At 39.4% G+C, this 8,614-nt stretch overlaps 1 pseudogene; it reads left to right on the top strand.

The window, feature by feature from the left end:
* The first annotated feature begins 5,053 nt into the window (after window positions 1–5,053).
* LOC133255361 (elongin-B-like) lies at window positions 5,054–7,469 on the top strand (annotated as a pseudogene).
* Window positions 7,470–8,614: the final 1,145 nt, after the last annotated feature.

The raw sequence follows: 8,614 nt of genomic DNA, 5'->3' as shown, positions 1-8,614 counted from the left end.
AATAATCTAGAATTAGAGAACAATCATTTTGAATAATAAAACTCAAATATTGAAAGGATCCCAAAAGATGCTAGGTTAAAATGTCAATGTGAAAAAGAAACCATTAAGGATCATTGAATAGAAAAGGATGTTGCAGTGAGACCAAATTTAGCTGAAGTCAGATCCCAGTCATCTTTATACCTTCATTTTCATTGTCCCAGAATATTACTGTCACTCTGCATGTGAATTAATAAATGAAAATCTTGCTGGATTCATTTCCATCTGTTTAGATAATACTATCCAAAGATAATATTGCAAAAGTTTTGGAGTAAAGTAACCCATTACGCTTCCAAATTCAAAATTTTAAAAATCAAAATAGAAAAAAAATGTCGAAGATGAATAAGACTGCACAGAATTTTAGCTTAATCAAACTGAAGGAATAAAACAATTATCTTGATAGTATGTCCCAAGTCATTCATTAAAACATTGGCTGATTTGGAAGATATGCCTTCATGCATGCTAAGTTGCTTCAGTAACGTCCTACTCTTTGTGACCCTATGGATTGTAGACCACCAGGCTCCTCTGTCCATGGATTCTCTATCAAGAATACTGGAGTGGGTTGCCATGCCCTCCTCCAGGGGATCTTCCTGACCAGGGATCGAACACACTTCTCCTGTGGCCCCTGCATTGCAGGCTGATTCTTTACTCCTGAGCCACCAGGGAAGCCCCTTTGGAAGGTATAATTCCTCTCAACTTTTCAAGGAAAATGGTTTCTCCTACAGTGTCTGTCTACAATGCAGGAGACCTGGGTTTGATCCTTGGGTCGGGAAGATTCCCTGGAGAAGGAAATGGCAACCCACTCCAGTACTCTTGCCTAGAAAATGCCATGGACGGAGGAGCCTGGTGTCCATGGGGTTGCAAAGAGTCGGACACGACTGAGCAACTTCAAGCACTTATATATGAAACAGGAAGAATAGAATAACTAACTCTCCTAAGGAGAAACTTTAATTATACTTTTCACTTGTGTTTATGCTTTATCTAGTCTTCTTTTCCCCAAAGTAACCTTTCACCTCTACTAGTGACTTCTCTGTGCCTCTCAAGTAGCAGGTGCTCATAAAAGGATTACCTAAGTAAATTGCTTAATGCACAGTTTTAGGTATAAGTACCACAAGAAGAAAGACAGGGTGAAGGATGTTGACAAATCTGACATGGCTGTGGATGTGAGAATCATTCTATTCTGACATTTAATCAAACCAATCATCTGCCTTTTTCCTAAATGGTGGTGTCAGACCAGTGACTGATATATCTGTACCTATGCTGAGAATGCTTCTTTGTAGGTGAACTACATTAGGTTTAAGAATTAACACTAGAATACCAGAATGTCTGGACTGCCAAGTTGGAGCTGCAGATTAAAATTTCAATGCTGATTTTTTAAATGAATATTCAACTATGTCTAAAGGACAGAAAGGAATTAATGTTACAAAGATATGCATATATATATATAATATTTATATTGTTGTTCAGTCACTAAGTCATATCTGACTCTTTGTGACCCCATGACTTCAGTGTGCCAGGCTTCCCTGTCCTTCACACTCTCCCAGAGTTTGCTCCAACACTGGTCCATTGAGTCGGTGAGGCCATCCAACCATCTCATTCTGTTGCCCCCTTCTCCTCTTGCCCTCAATAAGTGAAAAAAGTGAAGTGAAAGTCATTCAATCATGTCTGACTCTTCACGACCCCATGGACTCTGAAGTCCATGGGATTCTCCAGGCCAGAATTCTGGATTGGGTAGCCTTTCCCTTCTCCAGTGGATCATCCCAACCCAGGGATTGAACCCAGGTCTCCCACACGGCAGGTGGATGCTTTACCAGCTGAGCCACAAGGGAAGCTCAGGAATACTGGAGTGGGTAGCCTATCCCTTCTGCAGTGGATCTTCCTGACCTAGGAATCAAACCAGGGTCTCCTGCATTGCAGGTAGATTCTTTACCAACTGAATTATCAGGGAAGCCCCCTCATGTCCTATATATATATATATATATATATATATATATATATATATATATAAGTTTTCAGGGTTGACAATTTATCTGTGGCTTTTGACTTATCTGAAATACAGTATTAAAATAGAAAGTCCATGTGCCAACATCTGTGAGGGTCATTTCCTTTAACCATTCAATTATTGACTATATTCCCTATTATGCTGCAAGATTTTGCCCCTCATGCTACATTCAGTACCTAATAGACTCCTTGGCACATAGTAGGCCCTTGGAATATTATTACATTATTAAATTAATCTTTGAGAAGTCGATAATTTTTATTTTATCCCTATTATTTATCAGTGGTGGAAGAATGCATCTCTCATCCTTGTTAACTTGGTTAAACATTCTTTCTGTTGGTTACAAACTGAGAGATTGAAAAGAGAGAGTAGGAACAAAGGTTGAGTAAAGTTTAAAAGTATAGAAATTCAAATTCACTTTATAGTAACAGTCAAAAATGTTTGTTCTACTGAGGGAAACTATCATCCTCATGTAGGAAAGGCATAAAATTAACTTAAACACTAACATTTCTATAAAAACTAAATTACTTTGAAGTCTAATGGGATCTTAAGCAAATAGACTTACAAATTTAAAGTGAATCATTTAATACACTTGTAGTCAAACTGGGAGATATCAGTATAGAGATGAGAGGATATAGTTAAGTCTATTTGTGATTCCCTGTATCTCAGATGGTAAAGACCTGCCTACAATGCAGGAGACTCAGGTTTGATCCCTGGGTTGGGAAGATCCTCTGGAAAACGGCATGGCAATCCACTCCAGTATTCTTGCCTGGAGAACCCCATGGACAGAGGAGCCTGGTGGGCTACAGTTCATGGGGTCACAAAGAGTTGGACATGGCTGAGCAACTGACATTACTATTATTGCATAGTGATCCTTCCCTGGGTCAGGAAGATCCCCTGGAGAAGGGAAGGAAAAGGGATGAACATTTTAAAAATTATATTAATAGAAAATGTGTAGCACCATGGATAAGAATACAGACTGGTGCTCAGACGGCCAAGGTTCTATCTCCAACAAGGCTGTTTAATCTCTGCACCCTGAGGCAATAACTCACTTAACTTCTCTGTGACATAGCTTCATCCCCTATAAACTGGGTAACAGTGACAGTATTTATCACATAGGGTTATTATGAGGAACACATAAATGAGTAATTTATGTATATATTTAAATGTATGCATTGCACATCAAGTTTTTAAAAAATACAATAATCAACATCATGATCAGATCAGTTCAATGGATTGTCAGCAGTGTGTGTGCAGCTAAATAACCTAATGAATTAAGAAGTTCTTTTGAAATCTCTATTGCCTTCACAGTATCTTTTGTTAAAATTATATTTAGTGAAATACATATAGATATGCCCAACACCTATGCATATTGCATTGAGTTATGTATAGGTAATACAGTCTATCTCATACATGATTATAAAACATACATAAATATTTAACTCAAATTATATAATTTTATGCAAATACATTATCAAAGGTAAATGTTTATTTCCAGTGTTAAAATTTTATTCCCCATAAGAAAAATCTTCCAAGGCAAAAATGAGTTACTTATGTTAGTTTTTGCCATGAGAATTACTAAACAACTCTTTATAATTATCTGTGAATTACAATAATAAACAAGCCACCATTATGCATGTTTTAAAATCTCATACAATCTCATCACATACTCGCTTTGAATTTAAAGAAGCAGTTCATTTTCTGCCTGACTGCTGTAACAAATGCCAGCCATGGAGAGGAAAAAAAATTGCCAGCTTTTATCGGTAGCTATCAATCTTTCTTCATACTTGTCTTCAAAACTATAACTTGATGAGAAAAATAAAGCTATTAAGAGTTGAAAAATTGAGTTAACTCCAGGATCTAAATTTAGGAGATGTAGAATCGGGTTTTTACTGCATTGATATTGACAGATATTTCCGTGAGTGCCTAAGGACAACATTCTGGTTTTTCTGAGCACATAAATGATGGCTGAATAAAAACTCTAAACAGGAAGCATGTAGAGCGTCCATAGCAACTTGTGTTTAGAATAGAAAAAAGATTCTCAAGTTACATCTTGGGTTTTTACATATGAATCATAGTTTTTTCAGCAATGGTAGTATGCTGGTGAAAAGGACAACAGATACAGTTTTTTAATTAGGATATCAACCACAGGAGCCAGTAACAAAAAGACACTGAAGTAGGAATCTGGAAATATGGATTTGGATCACAGCTCCTCTTCTAGGAAGGTTGTGACCCTTCTGTGCTTTTGGAGTAAAATAGAATTTTATTTTTTGGAATAGTGAGAATTGACTACTATTTTCAAGATAATCTGAGACTTGAAAATGGAAATGTTAAAAATGCATATTGTATATTTAAATGCCAGCTTATGAAACTCTAACTCTACACTAGTTTTACCTGGTATTCTTCTACTTCTTGTCTTTCACGGGCCACCAATACACAGCTGTCTCACCCTTTCTCTTCTCATTACTCTTACTTTATCATAACCTAAAACACCTTCTTTTTCCAGTATGTGGGGCCTGAGATGGCGCAATGGAAGAAGAGCACAGAGGAAAGTCATGGCTCCCATCTCTGTTGTCCTACGCAGCAGCTGGGGTGCAACACTGGTCTCCTTAGTGCATTCCCCCTCCATTTATCTCGCCCAAATCTTTGCAAGTATTCTCTAGGATAACCTAGAGTTAAGTGACACTATGGAATTTAATCTTTCCTTCAGTGGTATTTATGTTGTTTAAAAAAGAGAAAGATTTAGAGGTAGCTCGCATGTTTCTAAAAAACATATTTTTCATTACTTACAGAAGCAATGTTTCAAAACTCTCAAAGAGTGCACTTGGAAGATAAGATATGAGATATAAAGAATACTACTACCAGAGTTAGCCATAGGCAAGAGAAACACAAGGCAAAAATAACAGTTGGTGGCAGAAGAAATTCAGCCACAAACTCAAATTGGGCAAAGATAGTGTTCCTGGGGATACAAAGCAGGAGATTTTTCTCTGCCGTTGAAGGCTCACACTCACAGGGTAAATGCAGCGAGAAGAACAGGCATATCAAAGATTCAGGAAGAAACTTAGATATATCCTTAGACTAAAAGGACTACAGGAGCCCATTCTTAACTGCAGAACTTCTGAGATAAGGAAAGAAGAATTGTCAAGCTCACTTGACAGCAAGTGGAGGCAGTGAGAAAGGTGTGGAATTGTGCAGATCTATGACTCAAGAGATACGAGATTGGTACACCAAGTGGGAAAAAATAAGTGCAAAACAGAATCTTTTGCAGAATCATTTCTTTTGATAGAATTTAAGTGTAAAATCTTATTAAGAGAGTAAAATATCTCAATAAAATCTTGCTTCAATAGGTTCTGTCAGCTTACCTATAATGCAATTGCTATATTTATGAATAGCAATATTACTATGAGAATATGCATTGAAGCAAATGTGAAGAATTGCTTTTTCCATAACTCACAAAACCCACAACCTCTTGTTGTAGTGTCTATTTGATGCATAATTCCTTTAAATTTTATAATTCCATTTTTGAATGATGTTTTTCCTAGCACAAAATATGGGCTTTCCAGGTGATGCAAGTGGTAAAGAACCTGACTGCCAGTGCAGAAGACATAAGAGACGTGGGTTTACTCCCTGAGTTGGGAAGATTCCCTGGAAGAGGGCATGGCAACCCACTCTAGGATTCTTGCCTGGAGAATCCCACGGACAGAGGAGCCTGGTGGGCTACAGTCCATGGGGTTGCAAACAGTTGGACATGACTGAACGACTTAGCAGCAGAGGCATATATCAAATGCATTTAAAAGTTAATCCTTAAAAAAAACTTGAAATATAATAAAAAGTACATGGTTCTTCTCCATATAAATACTCCTGTGTTTTGGGAAGAATTTTATGATTATTCTTAGGTGCCTGTGGTGGGAGGGAGGAGGGGAGAGTAAGAAAAAGTTTTATATTGAGCCAAACTAAGTAAAAAAAAAAAAAGAAAATAATTACTGAAAACTTACATGTGATCAAATGTTTTATGCATGTATGTAAAATACATATGTGAACATATTTCTTAAAATATTAAATTATATTAAAATATCTTAAAAGTTATATTTCTCAAGCATCTAGGTAAAAGACGAGTGAATTAATTAACAAATCTCTTGTTAGGGCTCAGAACAGTCTTTGTTTCTCAGAATGTGTCTGGAAAAAATATTTGTTACATAAACTATCATTTCCCCTGTATCATAATTAAATTTACAAGATTAATAAATTATTTCTTTCAAAGATATATATTGGATGCCTACTATGAGCGAGGGATTTAAAATGAAACAAAATATTTCAAAATCCATGCCCTTGTGAAGCTTATATTCCACTGCCAGAGAAATAATACTAAAAAAAAAGTTAAATATATAATGTGTTATTTGGTAATACATTCATGTCCAACTCTTTGCAACCCCAGGGACTGTAGCCTACCAGTCTCCTCAGTTCATGGACTTTTCCAGACAAGAGTACTGGAGCGGGTTGCCATTTCCTTCTCCAGGGGATCTTCCCGACCCAGGGATCGAACCCGGGTCTCCTGCACTACATTCACGGATAAAAATAAATTAGGGGGAGTAGTAGAGAATACTGGGATTGTTGCAATTTAATACAGGGTGGAAATGGCAAAATACATATTAACCCTCTTTCCTGGGACTGGTAGCACTAGCTTCTTGCTTCCAGGCAAGTAGAATTAACTCGGGCTATCGTTGTAGTGAGACGTTTCCCTCGAGTGTATCTAATTTGTGTTTGGACTCTGTGTTATTCAATATTTAATTTATTCCTAAGTAATAATTTGGCTTAGACTATTCAGCCTAAACAACATGACACTGTGAAGGTGGTTTTTTCTTTCATTCTATTTTCCTTTAAGAGTAACTGTGAGGTGAGCGGGCGCGGGGGGAGGGGCGCCGGGCCGGGCCCGGGTCGGGGCCGGGGCCGGGGCCGCGGGGCCGCGCGGGGGAGGGGTGGGGGCCCGGCTCCGCGCTCACGCCGGCCTGCCGCCCCCAGGACGTGTTCCTCATGATCCGGCGCCACAAGACCACCATCTTCACGGACGCCAAGGAGTCGAGCACCGTGTTCGAGCTGAAGCGCATCGTCGAGGGTATCCTCAAGCGGCCGTCGGATGAGCAGCGGCTGTACAAGGACGACCAGCTTCTGGATGACGGCAAGACGTTGGGCGAGTGTGGCTTCACCAGCCAGACAGCACTGGCCTCAGGCCCCCGCCACTGTGGGGCTAGCCTTCAGGGCAGATGAGGCATTCGAGGCCCTGCGCATCGAGCCTTTCTCTAGCCCACCTGAGCTGCCGGACGTGATGAAGCCACAGGACTCAGGAAGCAGCGCCAACGAACAGGCTGTGCAGTGAGAGGCCTCCCCCAACTGTCCCCTCAATAAAAGATTTGGGTGTCCAAAAAAAAAAAAAAAAGTAACTGTGAGCATAGTGAAAGTGAAATGAAATCGCTCAGTCGTGTCCGACTCTTTGCGACCCCATAGACTGTAGCCTACCAGGCTCCTCTGTCCATGGGATTTTCCAGGCAATAGTACTGGAGCTGCTGTAAAACACCAGATGGAAAAGGAAAGCATCCGACACCATCTTTTCTTCATCTGCATTGCTGTGGCACTCAGTTTCTCAGTGCACACAGGAACTTGAAAATTCCAACCTTCAGATGTAGTCACACGTATTCTCTGCTGACTACTACAGATTTGCCTTCAAATGAACCACAGGAATGTTTATTTCTTACTAATCAACACCAGCCTCTCTTGTAATGTGTTGTTTTGTTTTCACATATAGGCTAGCAGCATTGGTCCCAAATTTTAGCCTTAGCTGGCATGCTATTTCCCTATGGGAGTTTTAAAATCGTTATATTAATTGTTTCTAACTCTTGTCAAAGGCTATGGGGGAAAAAAAATCTTCTTCCGGAGTCTTGAGAAAATGACAATCCAGAATCTGTTTATACTGATGATACTTTTAATGAGTTGGCCCAACTTTCTTATTACGCACATTATCACGTGTCACACCACCTTACCTGACATGGTTGTTTAGTTGCTAAGTCATGTCCAGCTCTTTTCCAACCCCTGGACTGTAGCCCACCAAGGCTCCTCTGTCCATGGGGTTTCCCAGGCAAGAATACTGGAGTGGGTTGCCATTTCCTTCTCCAAGGACTCTTCTCGATGAGGGAATCCCTTGATCTTCCCAATATGGGATCCCTCCAGGGAACCAACCCATGTCACCTTCTTGGCAGGTGGATTCTTCAAAACTGAGCCACCTGGGAAGCCCATTTAAGAGACATACCTTCTAATCAATTGTGATACAAAGGTCTTCTCCCAGCAATCTAAGATTATAGTCAAATTCAAAATAAGTCAGGCAAACTTTTGGAAAATGATCCATTTCCATGACAGAAGGTCATGAAATCTGCCATTAGTATTGTCCCATAGGCATAATCCCTGACGCTTCTGATCAAATACATTTTCACATACTGAGACACAGGGAAGTCATTTGGGATTACACATGAGGTGACTTAAAATTTATGCTATATTTAGCCAGTTTGTGGCCTATCAAGCCTACATAGT

This window comes from Bos javanicus, chromosome 1, assembly GCF_032452875.1.
Source record: "Bos javanicus breed banteng chromosome 1, ARS-OSU_banteng_1.0, whole genome shotgun sequence".
NCBI lineage: Eukaryota > Metazoa > Chordata > Mammalia > Artiodactyla > Bovidae > Bos > Bos javanicus.
This window is presented reverse-complemented; position numbering and strand designations above follow the sequence as displayed.